The sequence below is a fragment of the Canis aureus genome, chromosome 3, assembly GCF_053574225.1.
Source record: "Canis aureus isolate CA01 chromosome 3, VMU_Caureus_v.1.0, whole genome shotgun sequence".
NCBI lineage: Eukaryota > Metazoa > Chordata > Mammalia > Carnivora > Canidae > Canis > Canis aureus.
Window position 1 is genome coordinate 37,146,394 of NC_135613.1, and position 13,830 is coordinate 37,160,223.

The following is a 13,830-nucleotide window of genomic DNA, read 5'->3' on the forward strand; positions in this document are numbered from 1 at the left end:
CTTGAAGAAGACAGTCTAAGTAGAACATGGGGCAACCAGGCAGAGGCGATAGCTTGAATAAAATTACTGAAGCTTGAAATAGAATCAGATTTTGTTCCTAAAACTACAGGAAGCTCCGCATGGCTGCAACACAGACTTGTAGAGGTTAGTAACTGAGGATGGCACTGGAAAAGAAATTAGAGGTAAAGGGGACCAGATCATGCATGAAGGACTTTGTGTGTACACCTCTGAAACTTCCCAGGACTAGGGAGAGCCACCGTAATGTGCTAAGCAAGACAGTCTAATGAAATGTACCTTTATACAGAATACCCCACTGCAAGGGTAGACCTGTGACTGGGAAGGTGGGGGGAACAAGAAAACAGTTAAAGGATCTTCAGAAATAGTCTACAATGTGGTGGTGGTGGTGGGGTGGGGGTTGGAGATTTGGAGATAAAGCTGGATGATGTAATGCTAACTGGGAAGAAATACCCAAGGAAGAGGATTAATTTCAGGACAACTCTCTAGCTTCCATTCCACTTTGGTCTGAATTCTTAGACTGCTAGATTCCAGGGGGAATTTTTTTTTTTTTTTTTTTGTAGACTAGAAAAAAAGCAATTTTGAAGAAATTGAAAGGTTTCATGGGACTTACTCTTTCTCTACAGGCCATCTGGAATGCAATGTAGTAATCATTTGCATTTGGCTTGATTACCTTGTACCTAAAAGATGCTTCATAATCAATAGTTAAAATAAACAGTATCCAGGCTTAAAATGCAATTGGGTCATTTAAAGTCATGGCTATTTCATCGCAAAAAAAACTTCAAAATGTTATCAACATACCCAGCTGTAGTTCTATGCAGTCTTGAGTAGGAATGACTCAAATCTTCTAAGCTTTTTGTGATTGAAATATTCAATCAGATAACACCAGGGTGAAAATAATGAAGCCTTGAGAGGATGTGTTTCATCAAGTAGAAAATAATTTTAAAGGCATTCTTAAGGATGCAAAAACGACTGTGAAAAAATACTGACTTCCTGCCAAATAAGGGATTATTCCAGCTCACCAGAAAGAGAAGAAATAAAAACAAAAAAACAAAAAAAAAACCCGACACCTGTTGGCAGTTTAATGCTAATATGAATTCTGTTTTCAGGCTGGAAATTATGCATCAACAAAAATATAAATATAATTTTTTTCACAGCTGTGTAAGTGAAAAAACATATGTTGAGAAATTAGAGACGACTATTATCCATTATTCAAAATTTCCACGGCCACTGAGTGAATCCAGTGTTGGAATTAAAATGTACAATGTTTTTTAATTAATTTAATTTACATTGTTGGCTGATGAAATGCCACAAATAACCACAACATCACAAACTCTTCCCTGTTCTCCATCAGAACTGCTCTGCTGTTCACAGGAGCCAGTAGAGCTGCTGATTTCTTGCCTTCCCCTGGAGAAAATGGAAGCAGAGTTTGTGGGGTTGGAAGAGAAGCAATAAGCCAGAGACAGGTGGGCCAAGACCACCACAAACACTTCTCCAGATTCAGATATGGCCTCCAAACAAGATAAACCACCAGTTCATGAATGGGAAATATGAACTATGCTAAGGTTAAAGCAGAATTACTTGATTATTTCTTACCCTCTTTTCTAAGCAGGATAGGTGATATCATGGGTGTTACTTATTCTATGTGACCTTGGACAAATGACTTTACTTTTTTGAGATTAATCCCCCCCGCCGGCTCTGAGAGGTTCTCTCAGGCTGTAAACATTGATGATTCTCTAATTTTGGCTTGTAGTCCTCAGGGAGCTCAGATTTACACAACTTGATAAAACTGGCATACCTAAGGTGATGACATGAATCAACAATAAAAATAATAAATCTGAAAATACTGAGGAAGAATATTCTGTTTACTAAGCACTTAGGATGTACCACTGCATATTGTTCGGTCACTTTATGATGTCCCACTCTCTCTATCCTTTATTCCAGTCACTCTTCAAAGCAGTTCTATGGTGCTGATTCCATCCCACAGCTGGAGAAATCAGTGATGAGAGAACTTGGACAGGTAGTTAAGAAGAGGTGGTAAGCAGCCAAGGTGGAACTGAATTGAGGTCTGACTCTGGCACTCCAGCTTTTGACCACTCCCCCTACCCTGCCAATAACAATAATGAGGAAATGTCCCTGAGAGTTATTATTATTTAATTAATCCTGTGAGGGCAGTACAGTGTAAGAGAGAGATCACAAGATGTGAGGTCAGATGGACCTGGGTATTTATCTTAACCTTGACGCATGACTTGCATGGCAATGAGATCTCCAGGCTTGCTTCCTCATCTGTAGAATGGGGATATCAATATTTACCTAATAGGGTTGCACTGAAGCATCGATAAGCTAATATCAAATGCCTGGATGAATGCCTGCCCCACATTACATACATATGAGCTATTTTTCTTCTTCCCCTCCTCCTTCCCCATGTTCTCCTATTTTTCAGGCTCTGACCAATTTCTTTCCAGTTGTCTGCTTGTTCTATTAGTGTGCATGGTTTGCCTACAGAGATTTCAAACATTTAAAGGTCATCATTTGTTCAAAGTAGGGAGGTCAGCCTCCCATACTTGAAGCCCTTCCGGGGGATACAACACTTGTGCTGATCCTGGGCCAGGCTCAGATGATCCTGATTAGCATACGCCAGCTCCCTTGAAGGGAGGGAATGTGGGAGATAGGCATCTGTAAATTGCAGTCCTTCATTAGCCTGTCTGCTAATATTGATGTTACAATTTTCTAGTCAACTCCTCACCCCCAGCCTTCCCTCAACCCCTCACTCCTGGCCTGTGGCCACCCTCTTTTTCCCTCTTTTTCTTCAGTGTCCTCGAGGAACAATTTCTTGTCAGATGTAGCCTGCGGTGTCCTGTGATGCCATAACCAAAGGATGTGTTCACTGAAGGAAAACAACAGCTGAGTGATGAACCCGAATCCTGCCAGTTGGAGACCATGTCCTGTAATCGATGAATTGCCTGGAGTTGAAATAGCCAACGTCTTTTGATGTACACTTTTTTTTTTTTTTTTTAGAACAGAGAAGCCAATTATAAAACAAAAACCAAAAAACAAAAACAAAAACAAGACAAGAACAACCAAGCTTGGATTTAGAAGGAAAGATGGGTCTAATATATCAGAATCTACTCTGTGCTAGATGCTTAATTTTCCTTAAAAAACTTAATAACTAGCACTTAGTATGCACCAGGTACTATTCAAATTTTTAAAAATATTGGGATCCCTGGGTGGCGCAGCGGTTTGGCGCCTGTCTTTGGCCCAGGGTGCGATCCTGGAGACCCGGGATCGAATCCCACGTCGGGCTCCCGGTGCATGGAGCCTGCTTCTCCATCTGCCTGTGTCTCTGCCTCTCTCTCTCTCTGTGACTATCATAAATAAATAAAAATTTAAAAAAAAATTGACTCATGTAATCCTTGTAACGACCCCTATGAGATAGTTATGATTAACTTTTTCATTTTAGAAATAAGGAAGCTGAGCACAGAGAGGGTAAGTAATCTGTTCATGGACATCTAGTAAATGACACAGTGGGATACGAGCCTAAGTTCTGCTTCTGGGTTCTGAATTCAGGCTCTTAGCTATTACACTATGCAGCTTTTGGTGTAGGTACACCAGGAACCTCTTAGGAAATGTGACTGGGACTAGTAGCTGGTCACTTGCAACAAGTGAGTGGGTATACTAGAGAGTGGTTCCTACCCATTAGCATTCAGCATGCTTTGGCATCCATTGGCATGACTGACAGGAGGAAGAGGGAGTCCTGATTAATTTTTTCAGTTGGTTAAGGAAGTAGCCTGTTAAGATATATTCTTCTTTCATTATTTTAGTTATTATTTCCAACACAAGGAATAAACCAGAGTGAATATATACTTTGTCCATGGAAGGGTTTTAAGTCAGCCTATATGATCTCTTAGCCCACCCTCTTCTCAAGATTCTCAATGCTGTGAAGTCTCCCAAAATGAGACCAGTCTTTATATGCATAATTTCTAGAAACAACTTTGCCTTCCTAAGACACAAGCACTGCCACCATTTCTCATCAGTATTGTCTCAAAAGAATAGGCATAACATTCAGAAGCAGGGAGTAATTCACACTTTACATTGGAATCAGAGCAACAAATTTGCCATGCATAGAACAGGTGCCTCATGTATGTATGTTGATTTCCAGTAAACTGAGTTGGTTGTACACTCAAGTTCCATAGAGAGCCCGAAAAGCTGCAGCCTTAGGAATGGAAAAGAACTCCAAAAAAGGCCTATTCCAAAAGCCTAATAAAAGCAAATACTTGGCATATGTGCTACCAATTCCCTCTCCTGTACCCTTAAAAGACTTGCCTACCCAGCAAAATGATATCAGCATGATTTGAGCAGAGTGGCCTCTCAAACTTCTCAGTGTGGTGTTCCCAGCAGTAACTACCTATTGGTTACACTAGGCATGTGGAGGTGAAGCCTACTTTCTATCCCTGAGTAACCTGAGAAGTGGACCCAGTAAGTTTGTAGCCTCTTGTAACTAATGTGATATAATCAATAATATCTTGCATTCTTCTGCACTGTCATTTCATATATGCTTTTCCAACTGAGGGAAATTGAGACCTGTGATTCATAAGTAAGAAAGAATCCTCTAGAAGGTGAAAGGGCAGAGCAATAGGCCTTAAACCTGTCTATCATACCTGACATTGATATATGGAAGCAAAATGATGGGTGTGAAGCTACTGTGAGTAGGAGTAGCTTTAGGCCTGTGGGACTCAACTCACCTGGGTTATCCTTCCCAACCCATGAATCTCTCCACCTGAGAGGAGCACTGATAACTCCTCCCTCTCCCAACCATTGAAGGCATCCTCATCAGAGGAATCATTGTAATGTACCCTTGTGATCATGTTGCTCCCATCTTTAAAAGCCTTTAATGGCTCCCTATTGGCCTGCTAGACGAAAACCAAGCTCCAACATGGACATTACAATCTTTATTCTATTCTCAAGTCACAGGCTTTATATATTTAATTCAACACATTTATTTATTTATCGTTTGCTTGTTTATTTATTTTTTTTCAATTATTATTTTTTTTTAATTCAACACATTTAAATTCCGCTAACATGGACTACTTTTAGCTCCCCAAATGAGCTGTGTGACCATAGGCAAATTCTTTAAAATCTCTGTGCTTCTCTTTCTTCACTAAGAACTGCACCTTGCACTGAGTAAGCATCCAATAAACGTCTGTGATGATGGGTACTTTTAGTTGCATGTGTGTGTGTTTCTTTTTCTGACATGCCAGTTGTATGTCTCTGAGTGCATGTCTGTTTCAGAGCATTTGGGCTGAATTTGTTTACTTATCTGTGTTTGTCTGCTTCTATCTCTGGGCATCTCTCTTGAGTTCTTAGACCCCAAACCCAGAAAAAAATATTTTGCTTTTCCTGAAGAAGGCTCTGTGCTTACAGGGCAGAGCCCTCTTTCAGGCTGGCTCAGTTAGTACAAAGCTTTCTCATACACCCGGGGAATTTTTTGCATCCCTATAATAATGACAGGAATGGAAAGGCTGTGCTCCTAAAAGCAAGGTTTTTGTTCTTTTCCCCCAAGTCCTTGTCTCTGGCTTGTCTTATCTTTACCTGCTTCCTACAGGCAGATACGTGGTACCCCGGTTAGCTAATCGTGGCTTTATTTGTACGGGGTCAAAGCCACTTGGCCTTTCTGTTCTTACTGCTCTCAGGGTTCAGTGGGGAAGGGTGCTAATTTCTAGCCTGTGAGGGTTTGTTAAATTGGCATATCACTGAAGCAAACACCATCATGGGCTGCATTCTGTTTCAGCCAGTAGCATTCCATATTCAAGAAAAAAATTGGAATGAAAAGTTCTGGAGACAGATGGTGTTGATGATTGCACAACAATGTGAATGTACTTAATACCACAGAACCAGACATGCAAAAATGTTTAAAATGATAAATTTTTTAATATGTACTTTACCATAATTGCTAAGGCAATGGTACAAAAAAAGAACCAACATCTAGAGGATGGATAGCGTAAGTGCACTTCCCGTAGTTTTTTTTTTTTTTTTCCTTTTTCTTTTTCTATTTCTGTCCCTCTTGTTTACTTAGATTGGGATGTATATGTGTTTGAGAACTATCTTTGCTTCTTCAGAATAATATGGGCCTGGGCAAGGAACCAACTGCATTCTGGCACCTTTACTCTCTGAGATCTCATGTGATTTTAGGATAAGGGCATTAGTGGGGAAGTACATTCTGGAATAAGAATCCTTCAAATTCTTGCAGAGGAAGTAGGCAGCGTACGCAGGATAAGTGCACATATAATAAACCAATATTTGGAGGAACATTGGTGTCTGAGTCAGAAGATCTGGTTGAAATCCCAGTACAATTACTGTGGAATGTTGTACGAGTCAGGTCGTCTCTCGAGTTTCAGTATTCTCATCTGTGAGGTGCAGAGTAGAGACAAGGGTTTTAGAGGAAAAGAGTAAACTGAAGTGCTTTCCCCCTTGAAGACAACGCTGTTAATCCAGTGCTGGGCCAGGTATGGCAGGAATAGATTGTTCAGTGTTACGACGGAGCAGCAGCCTGAGCAGGTTGGGGGTTCATCAGCATTGAGACCCTACTGGTACAATTTATCAGGTAAATGGCCCTACTGGAGAGAGTGCTTGGATTATCAGAAGGAAATAAATCCTGAAGTCCTCAACCTACTTATGTTCCCCTGCCATTAAATCTGGAGAAAATAAATGTCCTGTGCAGGAAGGTTTACTGATTCCTAAGGACAGCTACTGGCTTTAACAATCCCCCGGTACCTGTTTGTTGGGTCTGCCCATTCAGGGCTGTAGAAGAGGTCAGGGTCAGCCTATGGAGGACACTGAGAAATAAGGCTGACTCTTGGTCCAGGACAGGTGCAGGCTGCCTCACCAGCTATAGCCAGCAGGAGGAGAGGCTGGGCCCGAGTCGACACAATTTCAGTGGTGACAATAGCTACTATGTGACCTGTGCAGAAGGGCCCTGCCCTCAGTTTAATGTACTGCTCCTGTTGTGTTGGAATCTGTAATGATTTTTGAACAAGGGGCTGCGATTTTCCTCTTGTATTGGGCCGTGCAGATGATGTGGCCAGTTCTATAGATAAGACAAGAGGAATAAGCACCTACATTCTCCAGTATATTCTAATCTTGTCAGTGAGTCAAGCACCATATAGGAAGAATTTGGGTTGAGGAAGAAAAAGACAGGGAAAGAGGAAGATGAAGATGAGGAAACTGACTATTGAACTCATATGTTACTTCTTCCATAAGACTGCCCAAGACTGCCTATTTAAAATTGTAATCTGCTCCCCACAACCTCTCTCCTGATCCACATTTCTCAGCACTCGTTAGAAAAATTTTCAATAGTATTTACTACCTGCTTTACTTGTTTAGTGTGTTGGGTATTATGCTGAGTGAAGTAAGTCAGTCGGAGAAGGACAAACATTATATGTTCTCATTCATTTGGGGAATATAAATAATAGTGAAAGGGAATATAAGGGAAGGGAGAAGAAATGTGTGTTTATTACTTTATTGTCTGTCTTGTCCTCCCAGAACCTGAGTTCCAAGAGGACAGGAAACTTGAGCTGTTTTAGTCAATATTATATGCAAATTACCTAATGATTCCTGGCATGCTGAGGGCCCTCAGTGGATTTTCCATAAATGAAAGCATGGATCACACACCTAACATGTGCTAAGACCCGCACTAGGCCAGTTACATGGTTTATCTCATCTAATCCTTACGGGATCTGGTCACTTGTTTATTATGTATAGGAGCTGAGTTGGGCTCATATAAATAGGTTAGGGGATCCACCCTCAATTTCTAATTTATATATTAGCAATTTAGAGGTACTTCTTTGTAATGAAGAACCTGAGGCTCAGAGAGATTGAATCATTTGCCAAATGCTAATTTAGAGGAAAACCATCCTCTTCCAGAAGTAGATTAGAGTCCAAAGGAGAATAAAAGCAGAGAGGGTGAGGAGGAGGAAGCGGGGAGTGAAATGGGGGAGACAGGAAACAGAGGGTTTGGCATGTTGGAGAAACCATACTGAGAGGCTTGCTTTGGGAAAAGGAAGCTCAGGAAATGGAGGTGAACAGGAAAGTTTCCAGAAATCATCTTAAGAGTTCAGGAAATGTGAGCATCCGTGAGATGCAGCCCTTATATCTGGAAGTAATGACTTCCCACTGAACTTTACCCAGTCTCTGGATGATCCAGGACATATGTCTACTTGACTTCTCTGAGCCAGGAAGCTGTGTTTAAATCAAGAGTCCTAAGCTTGGACTCAGGAGCCTCAAAGTCCTGTCCTTGCCACTCTAAGTATGGTCTTGGGCACCTGCCCAATGCCACCTTACTGCTCTGAACCTCACCATAAATGGGGTACACATTTACAAGTACCACACTGTGGTACTGCTTGCAAAACACACAATCATAAAAGCAGCCTTGGAGGATACAGCTGGAGAAATCATCTAACTCAGAGTCAAAACTTCTCCCCCCACCAACTCAACATGAGCTGTGTAGCCTTAGGCAAACCTCTCAACCTCTCTGAGCCTCAATTTCTTTGCCTGCAAACCACAAAGCCTTCAGTAAAGACACCAGATAGCTAATACGGGGAGAAACATGGCTGGAATGTGGATTGAATTTCTTTTTTCTTTTTTTTTTTTTTTATAAATTTTTATTTATTTATGATAGTCACACAGAGAGAGAGAGAGAGAGACAGGCAGAGACACAGGCAGAGGGAGAAGCAGGCTCCATGCACCCGGAGCCCGACGTGGGATTCGATCCCGGGTCTCCAGGATCACGCCCTGGGCCAAAGGCAGGCACCAAACCGCTGCGCCACCCAGGGATCCCCTTTCTAACCCTACCCCATTAGAACAAAGTTTTAGCCAACTCCGCAAATTTCACTCACAATCTGCGCCTGGACCTGCAGAGGCTCAAATCTTACAACCAAAGCATATAATCAGTTCTCCACTCTTTCATAAAATCTTTTGCCTGTGAAAGTCACAAAATGTTCCTGATCTTTAGTCCCACCTTTGCTTAACTCTTGCTGATTCTTTCTGCCCAGGGAGTGCATCAGATCATGGAGGCAGAGTAGAAAGTTAGAGGTCCACAGGAGATCTAGTATGCTTTTCCAATTCAATTGCAAGAGGCAGTCCAGTTCTCTGTATATGAAAAGTAGGCAAGTTATTGCAAATGTCTAGTCAATTCCAAATGTCACCAGCTACCAGTAAACAACAAAACGCTGGCTACATTCAGGACTGGATCATTTAAAACATAATTATAATAAATGATTTAAAGGAGCTCTTTTAATTACCACTACGTATCAAAGGCTCAGGAAGGCATTCCAGAAGAATTGTTTTCTATTGTAACTGCATAAATTTAAATGCCATTAATTTCATATCTGTCATTCACTTCTCTTCTACTACATTGATCTCTGTACCAGGGAACTCAATGCCTCCCATTTCATTTGGGGATTTCATGGTTTCTACAGAGGAAGAGCTTTTTTTTTAAGTATTTCAGTTTCCAAGTGCCATTTCCATTCCAAAGTATAAGTCTATAGACCACATGAAAGCTAAAAAAAAAAAAAAAAAAAAAAAAAAAAAGGAAAAGAAATGAGAAGTGAGATCAGGTCAAGGAATTAGAAAGACCACCAATCTTGTTATTAGAAGACGAAGATTTTACTCCTGACTCTGCTGCTACTTTGCTGTGGGACTTTGGACAAGACCCATTATGTATTGGGGTCTCAGCTTTTACATCTATAAAATAAGAGTAAGAGTAAGAGTAAGTAAATAATTCCTGCCCCTGCTCATCTCACTGGAATTTTGAGGATTAAATGAAAACACTAAGAGACTTTATAAACCATTCATTTAGCCAGTTAATCATTCAGTAATAATTTAAGAAACCCTGACTACATGTTAGACAGTGTGTTAGCTGTGAGGACAGAAAACCAAGCAAAGACAAACTGCCTCTCTTGTAAGAAGCTTCTGTGAGTGGAGGAGACAAAAGAGGGAATGTGGTCTCCTGGGCTAGATGTGCTGTCTTTCCTGTTCTGTTATTTCCCTCTTAGTTAGGAAATCCCTGATCTGAGACTCTCTACAGAAAATGAAGCCATCCTTTGGTTTAGGCTAAAACAACCCATCCAATCTTATGTCTTAAACCTTTGTTCGAATAAATAGCTTCTACAGTTCATTTTTTTTGGCCACTTGTTTAGAATGTTAAATATTTAAAGACATAAATTTCCCCCATCAGGAAAAAATGTGGCTTCTTAACAACCTGTATTTCTAGTAGACTTTAAAGGCGCTGTCTGGGCCCAGGATTGATGGACTTCCAGGAGAATGAAATCAACGGGATGTGGAGAAGTGATGGCCTTTTTGATTCTCAAATAAACATTTCTCAGAGGGACCTTCTAAATCCTCAGGGGACTTCATGGTGATACATTCAAATGCCACCCATCTGTACAAATATCAATATCTAAGTTTTTAAAAAAAGACTTACATTTTTCAAAGTGAGCTATCAGAAAAGTACATTAGTGCCTCCCTACATCGACTGCTATATGCTGCTTATAAAAATGGTTCTCAGGCTGCCTTGGAAGACTGAGAAGCAAGGAATCATATGGAACCAATGTGTTTCTTAGCATCTAAATTATTTTTGTTCCCATCCAAAGGTACAGTTAAGATTGGTGTTCAGGGAGGCCAGAGAGCAAAGAGAAAACCCAAAAAGACAGAACTCAGTGGTGATGGGAATGACCCTAAGTCAAATTCCCAGTATGATCGAAGCCATGGTGAAGAAGCAGATATTCCCCCAAGGTAGGTATGACTTCCTGAAGATCTGGGTCATTGTCACAAAGAAGACACCCAATGCTCAGAAATTGCCACTTGGGAAAGGAAAATGGATTAGATTTAGAATAAAAATTTCTGAAAAAGTTCGGGCTCTGATACTTCATTGATATATGAACTAAACACAAATATTTCACCTCTTTGAGGATAGGTTTTATGATCTGTAAAATGGGCATACCAACATATATACGAAAAGTGAAATAACATGTCACAGAGCTTTGTGACCTGAGTTATGATTATTTGTAAGGAAAGAAAATTATTCATCCAGGTGAAATGAGGTGGATTGTTGTTCTAACTTTCTATATGGGGCTTTTAATTCCACCCTCCCTGTCTTTCTGTCCTTCCCTCCTTCTCTCCATCCTTCCCTCCCTCTCTCTTCCTTTTCTCTCCAACGCCTATTTATTGAGGGCTAACCTTGGCAAACAACACTGCATGACACAGGTGGTTAGATGCCTGATTTTAGACTTTCTATGGAGCATGAAACAATTGCTTGGTTTATTCCAAAGCAGTCAGGGGCCCAGCATGTGTCAGGGGCCCAGCATGAATTAGGTGGTTCATCCACATGAAGTAAATTGAGGGAAGTATAAAGAGGAGACTATTTATATAAGTGTGGATTATATAGGTTATATATAGGTTAAGAGGAACCTACAAGGGATGGTGAAGTACCCAGGCTCACAACAGTCAGGGAGACTATACCACCATCTAGCCTGAGGAGCCAAGTGGAAAAAGCATTACTCGGAGCCAGGAGGGAGCTGTAGGTGTAGGAGCTATTGGAGTGGGCTTTTCAATAGGAGCTATGGCCTTAAGTAGAGGAAAACTGTGGCCATGGCAGAAAGAGAGCCAGGAGACTAAACCCATCTTCTTCCATCTGATTTCCTGCTGGTGCTTTCCATTGGCCAAACCTGACCAGAAGCCAGAAGGCAAAGGGGCCCATTGGTGCAGCTCTGCAAGCTTGGTGGCACAGAGCCATGTGCAAGGGTGAAGGCCAGATCTCAAGTGGCGAGTACAGCAGGGACTGTGGGTAGCATGGCATTTTAGAATATGGATTCTAGAGTCTCTGGGCCTGTATTCAGTTGAATCTTTGTTTGCCCAGGAATTGTGTTCTCCCTGGTTACCTCACCTCCCTTTCTTAACTGGAGATTCCTTGGACAGAAAACAGGAATTGTGGTTCCTTGGGTGAAGCACCTGTTCTTTGCATGTCTAACTCTTGATCATAGGGTTGTGAGTTCAAACATCATGTTGGGCATGGAGTCTACTCAAAAACAAACAAACAAATAAATAGAAGCTAAGCTCTATGTCCTAATTTCCCTGTCTGTTAAACAGTTAAAATAAAAACATCTGCCCACAGGTTATTGTAAGGATTGAGTTAATGTTCATACTCACTTAGAGCAATGCCTATACAAACCTAGGTCCTATATTTAGCTTCAGCTTGTGCACGTGGGATACAATGGTGGACAAGAAAAATGATTGAGTGAAAGGGTCTCTGAGTGTCCTGAACGGTAGCTCACACTGGACCAACCCTTTATTTTTATTTTTTATTTATTTTTTTGCTTGCTTGCAGACACAGCCTGTGATGTGACCATTTTGAGGATCCAAGGTAATGGAGAAATACCAGCAAGGAAGGGGAATGCTGTCATCATATTTTATTTTCCCCTAAAAGTTTTGCTACGATTTTTGTTTTCATGGCATCAGGACCTAGGTTTCTGTCAGCTACCAACATCCACCCCCATCTGCCTCCATCCCTGATGATTCAGGACCAGGGCAGAGAAGAAGGTCACCCTAAGAAATTGACTGAAAGTCCTCCTCAAATTCAGGTCCCAGGTTCTGCTTTGGAATACCTCTGGTTCTCAGCCAAGAATTGTGTTCTCCCTGGTTACCTCACCTCCTTGCTTTGGGAAGGGACATACTAACAGCTGAGGAAGATAGGAAAGATGCCCTGGACTGGGAGTCCAAAGAGTCCTGTTCAAATCTTAGCTCTATCCTGTTTGAGCTGTGTGACCTTGACCAAATGACAGTCTCTTTCTTAACTGGAGGTTCCTTGGACAGAAAATAGGCACTTGAGTTCTGCAGAATCTTTTGAATGTAGGAGGGAATAAAAAGTCAACGTTAGTAATAATAGTAAATGGAGCAATGGACAAAAAGTTTAAAAACCTATGTTATAATTTAATTCTTGTATGGACTAGCAATAAGACTACATATAGTTAATTCATATTACCAGCCCCTAGTTTTCCCATTTGAAAAATATTGAGGTGGCTGATGTGAAAGTGCTTTGTAAATAATTAGATATATTTGAGCAACATATTATTATTGCCATGCTCTGATTTCAAATGCTAACCGCACTATTGAGAGCCAGGGTTCATAAACACCCCCGCCACCCCCACATAGACACACCTTACAGCCAACAACCTATTTACTGACCAGAAAGCCATGAGTAGTGAGGTAAATGCCAGGAACTGGCATCTTGGCTGCCCATAGCTTTAGTCCACACCCTGGCAGCACTGAGTATATTTCTTTCATTATTTATACTTAAGAAACTCCATGTCATCGTTCAAGTTCAAAATTTGAATAGATTGCCAGGCAGCTTATTGAATTATTTATTTTAACTGGCTTATTTCTATATTGGATAATTTCTTCCATGCGTTTCCACTATATCAATAACGGGAGGCCATTATTGATTTTTCTAAAGCCATTAGGTTCAATGAATTGTTCAATTAGTTTTACGATTTCAGGTAGAGAAAGATGCAAGATTGCCACTCTTGGCAGTTAGAAACAACTTCTAAAAGGTGGATAATGCTCTGATTTGTAAAATGCACAGGTGCATGTTAGAGCTGGACCCTGTATCACACAGGCAGATCAAGGCTTGTATCATCATGGGTCGGGGTTGATAATACTGTCTCCAGGCACTGTGTTTAGGGAGCTAGTGGCAAATGCATATTTGTGAGTGCTTACCCATTGGTATTTACCATAGATATATTGTTAAGCTATTATAAATTCAGA

The 13,830-nt window shown here is 41.0% G+C and overlaps 1 protein-coding gene and 1 pseudogene across 20 annotated transcripts in view; one reads left to right on the forward strand and one right to left on the reverse strand.

The window, feature by feature from the left end:
• Positions 1-13,830, reverse strand: part of DAB1 (DAB adaptor protein 1) — a 1,166,965-nt gene that overhangs the window by 627,529 nt on the left and 525,606 nt on the right. The gene's annotated exons all lie outside the window — the stretch shown is intronic.
• The window catches only part of LOC144304470 (pumilio homolog 3-like), a 46,838-nt pseudogene that overhangs the window by 23,075 nt on the left and 9,933 nt on the right, over positions 1-13,830 (forward strand).